The following is a 16,727-nucleotide window of genomic DNA, read 5'->3' as shown; positions in this document are numbered from 1 at the left end:
CCAATTTGTATCACCTAGATACCAATTGGATTCAAGTAATAGCACGAAAGAAAGAAGGAATGGAGTTTTCCTAAAGTCCCGTAGCCTCTTGAAGAAAAGTAAAGGCGTCCCCGTACCGTTCCGCAAGACTCTACTAGACCTGTCCTTGTGTGATGAGATCACCGAACCTAAAGCTCTGATACCAAGTTTGTTACGACCCAAACTGGGCCGTGAGTGGCACCCACACTTAACCTCCTAGGTGGGAGAACCAACGATACAAACCCCAACTTACATTAACGATTCAACTTATAAATTACGATAATAATGCGGAAGTCCAATCTTATTAAAGTCAAAAATAACAAAAGCCACTAAAATCTATTACTTGACGTTCCCCAAAATCTGAAAGTCATCACATTAAGGACATCTAATTTCTAAAACTAAGTCTGGAAGTATCAAACACTAAAATAAACAAATAACAAAATGTGTCCGAAAACTAAAGACACCATGTCATAACCGGGAGAATTCATCACGAGCTAGAAGGATAGCTCACCCTGAAATCCGATGATCTTGAGACTGACTAGAGCTGAGGTCAAGTCGAAGTCTGTGGAACACTCGCTGCACTCCACAAAATAAAACAAGAAAGATACAAGTAGGGGTCAGTACAGGACAACATGTACTGAGTAGGTATCATCGGTCGACTCAAAATAGAAATCAATATACATAAAATAATAGTGGGAAATCAACAACAACACTTAACAGGTGGCAACCAATAAACAATTACATAACCGGTCAACAATATCAAGATCACACATGAGGACTCAAGCCTCCACACCACACTCTTTGAAATATGAGTTTTTGGAGATTGGGTAGCATTAAGTAATTTTAATTTATTTCCCTTTAATATTACCGTGCCGGAACGTGACACCCGATCCAAATATACTGTGTCGGAACGTGACACCCGATCCAAATATATCGTGTCGGAACGTGACACCCGATCCAAATATGCCGTGTCGGAACGTGACACCCGATCCAAATATATTTAATTTATCATTCCTTATGATTACATTCCACTTCATTAACAATATTTCATCAAGCCTTCTTTATTCAAGGCACCATTTTTGATAGGGCAAGTTCAAGATTATGGATTTCATGGCCTCGGGATTTCAGACCAATCACAACAACATATCAACCATCCAAACCACAACAATTAAATGCGTAGTAAATTTCACATATTACTCAATAAATATCAATCACTATTAAGAGTCTATCTATGATATAGAATAAAAACCATAACCTACCTCAATCGAAGAACCAAAGTCAAGTAAGCTAATCCACCAATGTGTTTCCTTTCTTTGGAGCCTCAGAATGTTTTCAATCTATCAAATATATAATATTAATAAGTACACGAGTCTGTAGACACCCATATTACTATGTAACTATCCTAGACTCAATATCCCATCCAAATCTATAATCAAATTCCTATTTTTTTTAATACCCACTAAATCCTACTTTATTTTCTCAGATTTTAAGTCACGTAAATTATAATGTTGATCTGCTTGCTGGCAAATAGCAGTAAAACTACTATAGCACAAGCAGTTGGAATTAGTAATCATATAATGTAATACTATATATATATGTATGTATTATATTCAAGTTCGTATAAGTAATAAAGGGAACAGATGCAGTTTAAATTCAATTTGGTACCATATATTTTGGTACGACATCAACGAGCTTTTCTGGCATTTTATAGTTGATTCATCACATCCTGGCTCCATTAACTGTTCTACCTAAATTAACATAGGCCTAAATCTTAAGAAACAAGTTTTAAATATTTATACGATTATAAATTATTTCATTAAAGATGCATAAATTTTTCAAGTCGTATATTCCTAAATCTTAAGCAAGGATTAAGTCTTAATTCCTCCAAATAACATAAATTTAATGATATTCATATAATACAATACACCTAATATCTACTACCTATTTTGATATGTCAAAACCTTGAATTTTAACGCAATATCATAAAAATTTGTATACCTGAAATTAAGAATATGCCTAATAAACTTACTGCCAATTGCATGCTAGACACTAACCTTTTTACAACATATTCCATAAATATGTAACTATAATATAATAACTAATGCCCATTCTATCAATTTTCAAACATTGGATCATTAACTAATGATTGTCAGTAATTGTTTCCCCCATCAAATTCCAATAACTAAATGATGCAACAACTAACAACCAGCACGTTCTTTTAAACAAAATAATAATTTTTCCAAGGTAATAAGTAAATTGAGCACCCAATTTTCCATTTAATACACATTCAGGTTGAATGGTTACCTGCGCCAATGTTTGCCGCTGCACTATTCCAATTTCTCCTTAGATAAATATTTTCTTCTGTTTTCTTTTCTTGTTTTAGTTGCAGCAGTTCAGGAAGAAAATTTATAACCCTAATCTACTTTAATTAAATAAATATGGGATAAGTGGTATAGGGTATTAATTAAATTATAAATTTAGCCCACCAATTAAATTAAATATCTAAAATTACCCCTCAATTAAATAACCTTAGTTATCAATTAGTCCAAAGTACCCATTAAAAATTTACGGGGTGAGTCCTTTATGAAATAAAGAGTTCTAGTTCTCAAAACGACCTAATGGGTCGTTACAGATAAAAAACCACAAAAATCAAAAAAGCATAAAAGACAATCATATTATAATCCAAAACCCTATAGACGCAAAAAATATTACTTAAAAAGATCTTCAGCAAGAAAGCCCTATTTAAATAAAGATAGACATGTTAGAAAATATAGAAGTGATAGAAACTACAAAAACAAATTAGAATGTTATACATGTGGAAGTATAGACCATCTAGCTAATATATGCCCTAAAAGAAATAATATTAGAACTAGAAACTCTCAGTTAATAGAAGAACTACAAGAAACACTTTTAAATGTAGACGAATGTATGTCAGACATTGAGAGTATATATTCCATTGTAAGTGTTGAAGTAGCAGAACAAATACAATCTGAATCCTCTGATTCTGAAGACGATAACCTAGTAAATGAAATAGGATTAGATAGAGGAATGTTAAATTTAGAAGACCTACAATTAAGTACCATGATGAATGTGGGAATAAAATGTAATCATAATTTTGAAAGACATAAAGGAATAGACAGTAACCAATGTAATATATGTAAATGGTATCCCAGTAAATCAAATAGAGCAAAGTGTAATAATTGTTATATGGAAGCATGTATTACGTGTATAGAAAATAAATTAGAAATAAAAATAGGAAAACACAAAGAGAAAGAGCAACAACATAACAAAACAATAGCAAGAGACTCAGTAACAGATTTAAGACTAATAACTCTAGAAACCCGCGTCAACGAAATAGAACAAAGGTTAATATATTTGGAAAAAGGTAAATTAAAGATAGAAGATGAAGAAGAGACATTAGGAACTATACACTTAGATAATATTGAAACAGAACTAATGAATATAGAAGAAAATAATACTAGCCTTATCTGTAATGAAGATAAACAATTTGGAACGATAAAAGTATTAGCTAGAATAAAGATTAAAGATATAGAAATAGAAACCTTAGCATTGGTAGACACAGGATGTACAAGCTGTCTTATAAATAAGAAAATATTGCCAGAAAAAGTGTTAAAAACATTTAAAGAACCTATATCAGCAATACAAATGGATGGTACTTATAACTTTTATAATCATTACATAGAAAAAGCCCAAATAAGTTTCATTAATACTTGTAATGAATTCTACAAACCTACTTACAGTATGTACAAAATATTAGCAAAAGACTTAGATATAAAAACCGACTTAGTAATAGGTTTACATTTCCTCATACAAAATAATGGAAGCTGTTTATTTTCTAGAGATGGAATAATGTTATTCAAAAACACTACTTATACCCCAGTACAGACTGAAAAGTTTCTTACAAAAGGAAGATCTCAAATAAAAACAAAACCCAAAGAAGAAAATACCCGTTGTACAGAGTGTACAAAGGGAAATACATGTGCTACAAAAAACCTATATGAAGAACAAGAAGAATACTTAGACGATACATACTTAGAAAATATAGAAAAAGATTATACACTAATAAATATAGAAACAGAATTCTATAATTTCCAAAAAGGAATAAAGGCACTAGAAAAAATAAATAACACTAAGGACTTAGATAACATAATTTCGATACTAGATGAAATGGAAATAATTGGAGAAAGACCCCTAGTATATTGGGATAATAATAAGATCATGTGTAAACTAGAAATAATTAACCCAGAGTATACCATAAAGACTGCGGCTATAGAAGCTAATAATGAAGATACAGAAGAATTTAGTAAACAGATTAAAGAACTATTAAAACTAGAAGTAATAAGACGATCTACCTCTAAACATAGATCAGCAGCATTCATGGTTAGAAACCATAGTGAATTGGTAAGAGGAAAAACAAGGATGGTAATTAACTATAAAAGGTTAAATGATAACACTAAAACAGACGCTTACAAATTACCAGACAAAAATGAATTAATAAATAGAATACAAGGTAAAAAGTTCTTTAGTAAATTTGACTGTAAATCAGGATATTGGCAGGTAAAAATGCACCCAGAAAGTATAGAATGGACAGCATTCACATGTCCAGAAGGACATTTTGAATGGTTAGCCATGCCTTTCGGGTTAAAAACTGCACCACCTATATTTCAAAGAAAGATGGATACTATTTTCGGAGACTATAAACACTTCGTATTAGTATATGTAGATGATGTATTAGTATTTAGTAAAGATATACAAAAACATCTAGGACATTTACAAACAGTGTTTAGGTTATTTGTTAAAAATGGAATCATAATTAGTAAAAAGAAAATGGAATTATGTAAGACTCATATCAATTTTTTAGGAGTAACTATAGGAGAAGGAAAAATAAAGTTACAACCACATATAGCTAAAAAGGTATTAGATATGCCGGATAGATTAGATACAACCAAAGAACTTCAGAAATTTTTAGGATTAGTAAATTATGCTAGAAATTTCATTAAAGATTTAGGAAAAATAGCAGGACCACTATATGCTAAAACAGGTAGTAAAGGACAAAAATATTTTAATATAGAAGATATTAAATTAATTCAGCAAATAAAAGACAAAGTTAAACATATACTAGATTTACAAATTCCCCTAGAAACAGACTATTTAATAGTACAAACCGATGGAAGTCAGTTAGGATGGGGGGCTGTTTTAAAAACAAGACCAAATAAATACAGTAGTAAAACTGAAGAAAACATATGTGCATATCAAAGTGGTAAATATAAAGAAAAAGGAAATATGAGTAGTATAGACGCCGAAGTATTAGCAATAATATACGATTTAAACAGTTTTAAATTATACATATTGAATAAACCAGAAGTGTTAGTAAGAACAGATTGTGAAGCAATAGTGAAGTTTCATCAGACAATCAATAGTAAAGCTAGTAGTAAAAGAAGATGGCTGAATTTTATGGATGTTATATCTATATACAATAATATAGTGTTTGAATATGTAAAAGGAAAAGATAATGATTTAGCTGATAAGTTAAGTAGGTTACAACTAAAGACTAATTAAATAAACTATGTTTCAGAATGAGACCAACTGGCCAACAGCCAGCTGACAAAGGCAAGGGAATAGCCCCAGCAGACTCATACGCCCAGACTTTACTTGGTAAGACTAATTTTAGACCTCAGGGAACCATTGAGATGATGGAGCGAATTTATTTTGGTAAATTCAATTTAATATCCTATCCTCAATGTAACCTTTCTTTTAGAATACTTCCAGAATGCAATATAGATAAGACTCAAAAATGTTTAGTAGACAATTTATGGATAGCATACAATAAACAAGACACTAAACATTTTATTGCTACTAATAATGCATTGTGTCAATATTTTTCAGACAAAAATAGAGAAAACAAGTTTAAATATTATGTAGTTATACATGGAAAAACAAACGGAGTATTTCAGACTTGGTTAGAAGTAGTAGACTCTATAAATGGAATTAAAAACCCGCTTTTCAAAGGATTTAATAATTTTACAGAAGCCTTAGACTATGCCAGAGGAATTCTAGGCCCAAACTATTATATATCTCCAACTCTCAGACAAAGCCAAGCCCAAATACCCCAATACAACATCCAAAAAGACACAGACAAAATCATATTTTGCGACCATTGCTCTACCATGACCGAAGCCTTCAAAAGATTAAATGCAAAAAATGAGGCTCTCATACAAGAAAATATGAAACTTCGGAAACAACTGGAGACGGTCCAAGGTAAGTTTATGTCTAAATCTAATACAGGTACTCAGACAGAAAACTTGAGTTCTCCATCTCAACCAAAAATGGATGAGACGGGTGTGCATTTCCCTCTGAATGCTCAGAAATCTACTATGCCAGATCAGGGTATAGCTAGTCCGGCTCAAACGGTAGTCGGTAAAGACAAATCAAATCCGTTAATGGCTGTCACTTTGCCCAAAAGTGAAGAAGAGGAGTCTTCTTCCTCACGAAGAAGATTACCTAAAACCTTTTACCAAGACATTTCAAAAAGAAATATGACAATAAAAAAGAAAAAAAATAATAAAATTGAAGCCATAATTAAACAGACTCTAGAACAATTCTTTAAAGATCAGGGATATGACAAGCATGTTATTAGTAAAGACAGTCCAGATCCAGATAATGAAAGACATAAAGGAATAGACAGTAACCAATGTAATATATGTAAATGGTATCCCAGTAAATCAAATAGAGCAAAGTGTAATAATTGTTATATGGAAGCATGTATTACGTGTATAGAAAATAAATTAGAAATAAAAATAGGAAAACACAAAGAGAAAGAGCAACAACATAACAAAACAATAGCAAGAGACTCAGTAACAGATTTAAGACTAATAACTCTAGAAACCCGCGTCAACGAAATAGAACAAAGGTTAATATATTTGGAAAAAGGTAAATTAAAGATAGAAGATGAAGAAGAGACATTAGGAACTATACACTTAGATAATATTGAAACAGAACTAATGAATATAGAAGAAAATAATACTAGCCTTATCTGTAATGAAGATAAACAATTTGGAACGATAAAAGTATTAGCTAGAATAAAGATTAAAGATATAGAAATAGAAACCTTAGCATTGGTAGACACAGAATGTACAAGCTGTCTTATAAATAAGAAAATATTGCCAGAAAAAGTGTTAAAAACATTTAAAGAACCTATATCAGCAATACAAATGGATGGTACTTATAACTTTTATAATCATTACATAGAAAAAGCCCAAATAAGTTTCATTAATACTTGTAATGAATTCTACAAACCTACTTACAGTATGTACACAATATTAGCAAAAGACTTAGATATAAAAACCGACTTAGTAATAGGTTTACATTTCCTCATACAAAATAATGGAAGCTGTTTATTTTCTAGAGATGGAATAATGTTATTCAAAAACACTACTTATACCCCAGTACAAACTGAAAAGTTTCTTACAAAAGGAAGATCTCAAATAAAAACAAAACCCAAAGAAGAAAATACCTGTTGTACAGAGTGTACAAAGGGAAATACATGTGCTACAAAAAACCTATATGAAGAACAAGAAGAATACTTAGACGATACATACTTAGAAAATATAGAAAAAGATTATACACTAATAAATATAGAAACAGAATTCTATAATTTCCAAAAAGGAATAAAGGCACTAGAAAAAATAAATAACACTAAGGACTTAGATAACATAATTTCGATACTAGATGAAATGGAAATAATTGGAGAAAGACCCCTAGTATATTGGGATAATAATAAGATCATGTGTAAACTAGAAATAATTAACCCAGAGTATACCATAAAGACTGCGGCTATAGAAGCTAATAATGAAGATACAGAAGAATTTAGTAAACAGATTAAAGAACTATTAAAACTAGAAGTAATAAGACGATCTACCTCTAAACATAGATCAGCAGCATTCATGGTTAGAAACCATAGTGAATTGGTAAGAGGAAAAACAAGGATGGTAATTAACTATAAAAGGTTAAATGATAACACTAAAACAGACGCTTACAAATTACCAGACAAAAATGAATTAATAAATAGAATACAAGGTAAAAAGTTCTTTAGTAAATTTGACTGTAAATCAGGATATTGGCAGGTAAAAATGCACCCAGAAAGTATAGAATGGACAGCATTCACATGTCCAGAAGGACATTTTGAATGGTTAGCCATGCCTTTCGGGTTAAAAACTGCACCACCTATATTTCAAAGAAAGATGGATACTATTTTCGGAGACTATAAACACTTCGTATTAGTATATGTAGATGATGTATTAGTATTTAGTAAAGATATACAAGAACATCTAGGACATTTACAAACAGTGTTTAGGTTATTTGTTAAAAATGGAATCATAATTAGTAAAAAGAAAATGGAATTATGTAAGACTCATATCAATTTTTTAGGAGTAACTATAGGAGAAGGAAAAATAAAGTTACAACCACATATAGCTAAAAAGGTATTAGATATGCCGGATAGATTAGATACAACCAAAGAACTTCAGAAATTTTTAGGATTAGTAAATTATGCTAGAAATTTCATTAAAGATTTAGGAAAAATAGCAGGACCACTATATGCTAAAACAGGTAGTAAAGGACAAAAATATTTTAATATAGAAGATATTAAATTAATTCAGCAAATAAAAGACAAAGTTAAACATATACCAGATTTACAAATTCCCCTAGAAACAGACTATTTAATAGTACAAACCGATGGAAGTCAGTTAGGATGGGGGGCTGTTTTAAAAACAAGACCAAATAAATACAGTAGTAAAACTGAAGAAAAAATATGTGCATATCAAAGTGGTAAATATAAAGAAAAAGGAAATATGAGTAGTATAGACGCCGAAGTATTAGCAATAATATACGGTTTAAACAGTTTTAAATTATACATTTTTTGAATATAGGCAAATAGTTCTACCTTAATTTGTCTTAGAATGGAACTTAGACAAATTAAGTAAACTTAAATCATTTGCGCCTAAAGAACACCTGATGTACACTAGCTCTAAAGGAGAAACTTCAATAAGATTTACAGACTATAATTATATAACTCAAAACTTGGTAGATGACACAGACACAGAAAGTACCATAGCACAAGAAGAAGGATTTATGAATATAGAGCTAATACAATCAGGATGCGAGGTAGATAATGTCATAGAAATAGCAAAAGAATTATACAAAGAAAATAAAAATAGTATGTTTAAATGTAAAGGTTGTAAAAAAGATAAAATGGACATTCTAGAAACTATAGAACACTTTAGATCATGTTCAAAAAGAGACGATAACTTGATATACAGAACACAAGATATAGACAAAAGTATAGAAAAAACTTCAGACATAGAAAACTCAGAATATTTTAATGATATAGAATCTATAATTAGTTACAAAGAATTAATGAATGAAGCAACTAGTGCTCATAGTGCGAGCCCTTTCCAAAGAACTAGTCCAGCAGAAAATGTTACTCATACTTCCGGAAATCTTCCAAGGAAAGCATGGCCTACAACACAAGACCTAGAAATAAGAGATAACATTAAACCAGCAGGTAGACGGATGCCTCTAGAAGAACCAATTAAATTACAAGAAGGAGGAAATAAAGGAAAAATACTTAATATAGCAGCTCATGATCCACAAATGTGGAATACAGTAATAGATGTATGGAAAGGAATAATAGTAGCAGATTTCATAAAAAATTACCAAGAGACAGATGCCGAGACAATGTATAAATATTTAGAAACCTTTTTAGGAGAATCATGCAAAGCAGTTTGGGAAGCATATAAACAGACCTATCCTCAAGAATTCCAAGGATTAATAGAAATGGGGCCAAATCCATATAATTTTGCTAATAAAATACATGTTTTGTTAACAGGAGAAGATCCAAATAGTGGATTATTAGCTTTACAAAGAAATGCAGTAATAAAATTAGAACAATTAAGCATAACAAATTGGATGCATATTAAAGACTTTTTAAAAGATTATTTTTATTATTGTACAGTTAGTGGTAATACTTTTGATGACGAACTAGGTAAAAAACTTTTCCATAAATTACCAGGAGCTTTAGGAAGAGAGATAGAAGAAAGATGGTATAAAAGGGCAGGAGTAATACAAGACCCAAATGCTTTATGGTCAATAGGACAAAAGATACAACATGTAATGGAAATACTACAAGAAAAATGTACTAATATACAAATCCAGAAACAACTTAAACAAAATGAAATGAATTTTTGTAAATCAGTGATTTATACAACTCAAAGTTATGATAAAAAACCACAAAAATCAAAAAAGCATAAAAGACAATCATATTATAATCCAAAACCCTATAGACGCAAAAAATATTACTTAAAAAGATCTTCAGCAAGAAAGCCCTATTTAAATAAAGATAGACATGTTAGAAAATATAGAAGTGATAGAAACTACAAAAACAAATTAGAATGTTATACATGTGGAAGTATAGACCATCTAGCTAATATATGCCCTAAAAGAAATAATATTAGAACTAGAAACTCTCAGTTAATAGAAGAACTACAAGAAACACTTTTAAATGTAGACGAATGTATGTCAGACACTGAGAGTATATATTCCATTGTAAGTGTTGAAGTAGCAGAACAAATACAATCTGAATCCTCTGATTCTGAAGACGATAACCTAGTAAATGAAATAGGATTAGATAGAGGAATGTTAAATTTAGAAGACCTACAATTAAGTACCATGATGAATGTGGGAATAAAATGTAATCATAATTTTGAAAGACATAAAGGAATAGACAGTAACCAATGTAATATATGTAAATGGTATCCCAGTAAATCAAATAGAGCAAAGTGTAATAATTGTTATATGGAAGCATGTATTACGTGTATAGAAAATAAATTAGAAATAAAAATAGGAAAACACAAAGAGAAAGAGCAACAACATAACAAAACAATAGCAAGAGACTCAGTAACAGATTTAAGACTAATAACTCTAGAAACCCGCGTCAACGAAATAGAACAAAGGTTAATATATTTGGAAAAAGGTAAATTAAAGATAGAAGATGAAGAAGAGACATTAGGAACTATACACTTAGATAATATTGAAACAGAACTAATGAATATAGAAGAAAATAATACTAGCCTTATCTGTAATGAAGATAAACAATTTGGAACGATAAAAGTATTAGCTAGAATAAAGATTAAAGATATAGAAATAGAAACCTTAGCATTGGTAGACACAGGATGTACAAGCTGTCTTATAAATAAGAAAATATTGCCAGAAAAAGTGTTAAAAACATTTAAAGAACCTATATCAGCAATACAAATGGATGGTACTTATAACTTTTATAATCATTACATAGAAAAAGCCCAAATAAGTTTCATTAATACTTGTAATGAATTCTACAAACCTACTTACAGTATGTACAAAATATTAGCAAAAGACTTAGATATAAAAACCGACTTAGTAATAGGTTTACATTTCCTCATACAAAATAATGGAAGCTGTTTATTTTCTAGAGATGGAATAATGTTATTCAAAAACACTACTTATACCCCAGTACAGACTGAAAAGTTTCTTACAAAAGGAAGATCTCAAATAAAAACAAAACCCAAAGAAGAAAATACCTGTTGTACAGAGTGTACAAAGGGAAATACATGTGCTACAAAAAACCTATATGAAGAACAAGAAGAATACTTAGACGATACATACTTAGAAAATATAGAAAAAGATTATACACTAATAAATATAGAAACAGAATTCTATAATTTCCAAAAAGGAATAAAGGCACTAGAAAAAATAAATAACACTAAGGACTTAGATAACATAATTTCGATACTAGATGAAATGGAAATAATTGGAGAAAGACCCCTAGTATATTGGGATAATAATAAGATCATGTGTAAACTAGAAATAATTAACCCAGAGTATACCATAAAGACTGCGGCTATAGAAGCTAATAATGAAGATACAGAAGAATTTAGTAAACAGATTAAAGAACTATTAAAACTAGAAGTAATAAGACGATCTACCTCTAAACATAGATCAGCAGCATTCATGGTTAGAAACCATAGTGAATTGGTAAGAGGAAAAACAAGGATGGTAATTAACTATAAAAGGTTAAATGATAACACTAAAACAGACGCTTACAAATTACCAGACAAAAATGAATTAATAAATAGAATACAAGGTAAAAAGTTCTTTAGTAAATTTGACTGTAAATCAGGATATTGGCAGGTAAAAATGCACCCAGAAAGTATAGAATGGACAGCATTCACATGTCCAGAAGGACATTTTGAATGGTTAGCCATGCCTTTCGGGTTAAAAACTGCACCACCTATATTTCAAAGAAAGATGGATACTATTTTCGGAGACTATAAACACTTCGTATTAGTATATGTAGATGATGTATTAGTATTTAGTAAAGATATACAAGAACATCTAGGACATTTACAAACAGTGTTTAGGTTATTTGTTAAAAATGGAATCATAATTAGTAAAAAGAAAATGGAATTATGTAAGACTCATATCAATTTTTTAGGAGTAACTATAGGAGAAGGAAAAATAAAGTTACAACCACATATAGCTAAAAAGGTATTAGATATGCCGGATAGATTAGATACAACCAAAGAACTTCAGAAATTTTTAGGATTAGTAAATTATGCTAGAAATTTCATTAAAGATTTAGGAAAAATAGCAGGACCACTATATGCTAAAACAGGTAGTAAAGGACAAAAATATTTTAATATAGAAGATATTAAATTAATTCAGCAAATAAAAGACAAAGTTAAACATATACCAGATTTACAAATTCCCCTAGAAACAGACTATTTAATAGTACAAACCGATGGAAGTCAGTTAGGATGGGGGGCTGTTTTAAAAACAAGACCAAATAAATACAGTAGTAAAACTGAAGAAAAAATATGTGCATATCAAAGTGGTAAATATAAAGAAAAAGGAAATATGAGTAGTATAGACGCCGAAGTATTAGCAATAATATACGGTTTAAACAGTTTTAAATTATACATTTTTTGAATATAGGCAAATAGTTCTACCTTAATTTGTCTTAGAATGGAACTTAGACAAATTAAGTAAACTTAAATCATTTGCGCCTAAAGAACACCTGATGTACACTAGCTCTAAAGGAGAAACTTCAATAAGATTTACAGACTATAATTATATAACTCAAAACTTGGTAGATGACACAGACACAGAAAGTACCATAGCACAAGAAGAAGGATTTATGAATATAGAGCTAATACAATCAGGATGCGAGGTAGATAATGTCATAGAAATAGCAAAAGAATTATACAAAGAAAATAAAAATAGTATGTTTAAATGTAAAGGTTGTAAAAAAGATAAAATGGACATTCTAGAAACTATAGAACACTTTAGATCATGTTCAAAAAGAGACGATAACTTGATATACAGAACACAAGATATAGACAAAAGTATAGAAAAAACTTCAGACATAGAAAACTCAGAATATTTTAATGATATAGAATCTATAATTAGTTACAAAGAATTAATGAATGAAGCAACTAGTGCTCATAGTGCGAGCCCTTTCCAAAGAACTAGTCCAGCAGAAAATGTTACTCATACTTCCGGAAATCTTCCAAGGAAAGCATGGCCTACAACACAAGACCTAGAAATAAGAGATAACATTAAACCAGCAGGTAGACGGATGCCTCTAGAAGAACCAATTAAATTACAAGAAGGAGGAAATAAAGGAAAAATACTTAATATAGCAGCTCATGATCCACAAATGTGGAATACAGTAATAGATGTATGGAAAGGAATAATAGTAGCAGATTTCATAAAAAATTACCAAGAGACAGATGCCGAGACAATGTATAAATATTTAGAAACCTTTTTAGGAGAATCATGCAAAGCAGTTTGGGAAGCATATAAACAGACCTATCCTCAAGAATTCCAAGGATTAATAGAAATGGGGCCAAATCCATATAATTTTGCTAATAAAATACATGTTTTGTTAACAGGAGAAGATCCAAATAGTGGATTATTAGCTTTACAAAGAAATGCAGTAATAAAATTAGAACAATTAAGCATAACAAATTGGATGCATATTAAAGACTTTTTAAAAGATTATTTTTATTATTGTACAGTTAGTGGTAATACTTTTGATGACGAACTAGGTAAAAAACTTTTCCATAAATTACCAGGAGCTTTAGGAAGAGAGATAGAAGAAAGATGGTATAAAAGGGCAGGAGTAATACAAGACCCAAATGCTTTATGGTCAATAGGACAAAAGATACAACATGTAATGGAAATACTACAAGAAAAATGTACTAATATACAAATCCAGAAACAACTTAAACAAAATGAAATGAATTTTTGTAAATCAGTGATTTATACAACTCAAAGTTATGATAAAAAACCACAAAAATCAAAAAAGCATAAAAGACAATCATATTATAATCCAAAACCCTATAGACGCAAAAAATATTACTTAAAAAGATCTTCAGCAAGAAAGCCCTATTTAAATAAAGATAGACATGTTAGAAAATATAGAAGTGATAGAAACTACAAAAACAAATTAGAATGTTATACATGTGGAAGTATAGACCATCTAGCTAATATATGCCCTAAAAGAAATAATATTAGAACTAGAAACTCTCAGTTAATAGAAGAACTACAAGAAACACTTTTAAATGTAGACGAATGTATGTCAGACACTGAGAGTATATATTCCATTGTAAGTGTTGAAGTAGCAGAACAAATACAATCTGAATCCTCTGATTCTGAAGACGATAACCTAGTAAATGAAATAGGATTAGATAGAGGAATGTTAAATTTAGAAGACCTACAATTAAGTACCATGATGAATGTGGGAATAAAATGTAATCATAATTTTGAAAGACATAAAGGAATAGACAGTAACCAATGTAATATATGTAAATGGTATCCCAGTAAATCAAATAGAGCAAAGTGTAATAATTGTTATATGGAAGCATGTATTACGTGTATAGAAAATAAATTAGAAATAAAAATAGGAAAACACAAAGAGAAAGAGCAACAACATAACAAAACAATAGCAAGAGACTCAGTAACAGATTTAAGACTAATAACTCTAGAAACCCGCGTCAACGAAATAGAACAAAGGTTAATATATTTGGAAAAAGGTAAATTAAAGATAGAAGATGAAGAAGAGACATTAGGAACTATACACTTAGATAATATTGAAACAGAACTAATGAATATAGAAGAAAATAATACTAGCCTTATCTGTAATGAAGATAAACAATTTGGAACGATAAAAGTATTAGCTAGAATAAAGATTAAAGATATAGAAATAGAAACCTTAGCATTGGTAGACACAGGATGTACAAGCTGTCTTATAAATAAGAAAATATTGCCAGAAAAAGTGTTAAAAACATTTAAAGAACCTATATCAGCAATACAAATGGATGGTACTTATAACTTTTATAATCATTACATAGAAAAAGCCCAAATAAGTTTCATTAATACTTGTAATGAATTCTACAAACCTACTTACAGTATGTACAAAATATTAGCAAAAGACTTAGATATAAAAACCGACTTAGTAATAGGTTTACATTTCCTCATACAAAATAATGGAAGCTGTTTATTTTCTAGAGATGGAATAATGTTATTCAAAAACACTACTTATACCCCAGTACAGACTGAAAAGTTTCTTACAAAAGGAAGATCTCAAATAAAAACAAAACCCAAAGAAGAAAATACCTGTTGTACAGAGTGTACAAAGGGAAATACATGTGCTACAAAAAACCTATATGAAGAACAAGAAGAATACTTAGACGATACATACTTAGAAAATATAGAAAAAGATTATACACTAATAAATATAGAAACAGAATTCTATAATTTCCAAAAAGGAATAAAGGCACTAGAAAAAATAAATAACACTAAGGACTTAGATAACATAATTTCGATACTAGATGAAATGGAAATAATTGGAGAAAGACCCCTAGTATATTGGGATAATAATAAGATCATGTGTAAACTAGAAATAATTAACCCAGAGTATACCATAAAGACTGCGGCTATAGAAGCTAATAATGAAGATACAGAAGAATTTAGTAAACAGATTAAAGAACTATTAAAACTAGAAGTAATAAGACGATCTACCTCTAAACATAGATCAGCAGCATTCATGGTTAGAAACCATAGTGAATTGGTAAGAGGAAAAACAAGGATGGTAATTAACTATAAAAGGTTAAATGATAACACTAAAACAGACGCTTACAAATTACCAGACAAAAATGAATTAATAAATAGAATACAAGGTAAAAAGTTCTTTAGTAAATTTGACTGTAAATCAGGATATTGGCAGGTAAAAATGCACCCAGAAAGTATAGAATGGACAGCATTCACATGTCCAGAAGGACATTTTGAATGGTTAGCCATGCCTTTCGGGTTAAAAACTGCACCACCTATATTTCAAAGAAAGATGGATACTATTTTCGGAGACTATAAACACTTCGTATTAGTATATGTAGATGATGTATTAGTATTTAGTAAAGATATACAAGAACATCTAGGACATTTACAAACAGTGTTTAGGTTATTTGTTAAAAATGGAATCATAATTAGTAAAAAGAAAATGGAATTATGTAAGACTCATATCAATTTTTTAGGAGTAACTATAGGAGAAGGAAAAATAAAGTTACAACCACATATAGCTAAAAAGGTATTAGATA

Source organism: Solanum dulcamara, chromosome 3 (genome assembly GCF_947179165.1).
Source record: "Solanum dulcamara chromosome 3, daSolDulc1.2, whole genome shotgun sequence".
In the NCBI taxonomy this organism is placed as follows: domain Eukaryota; kingdom Viridiplantae; phylum Streptophyta; class Magnoliopsida; order Solanales; family Solanaceae; genus Solanum; species Solanum dulcamara.
The sequence above is the reverse complement of the archived record's forward strand: the minus strand, read 5'-3'. Positions refer to the sequence as shown.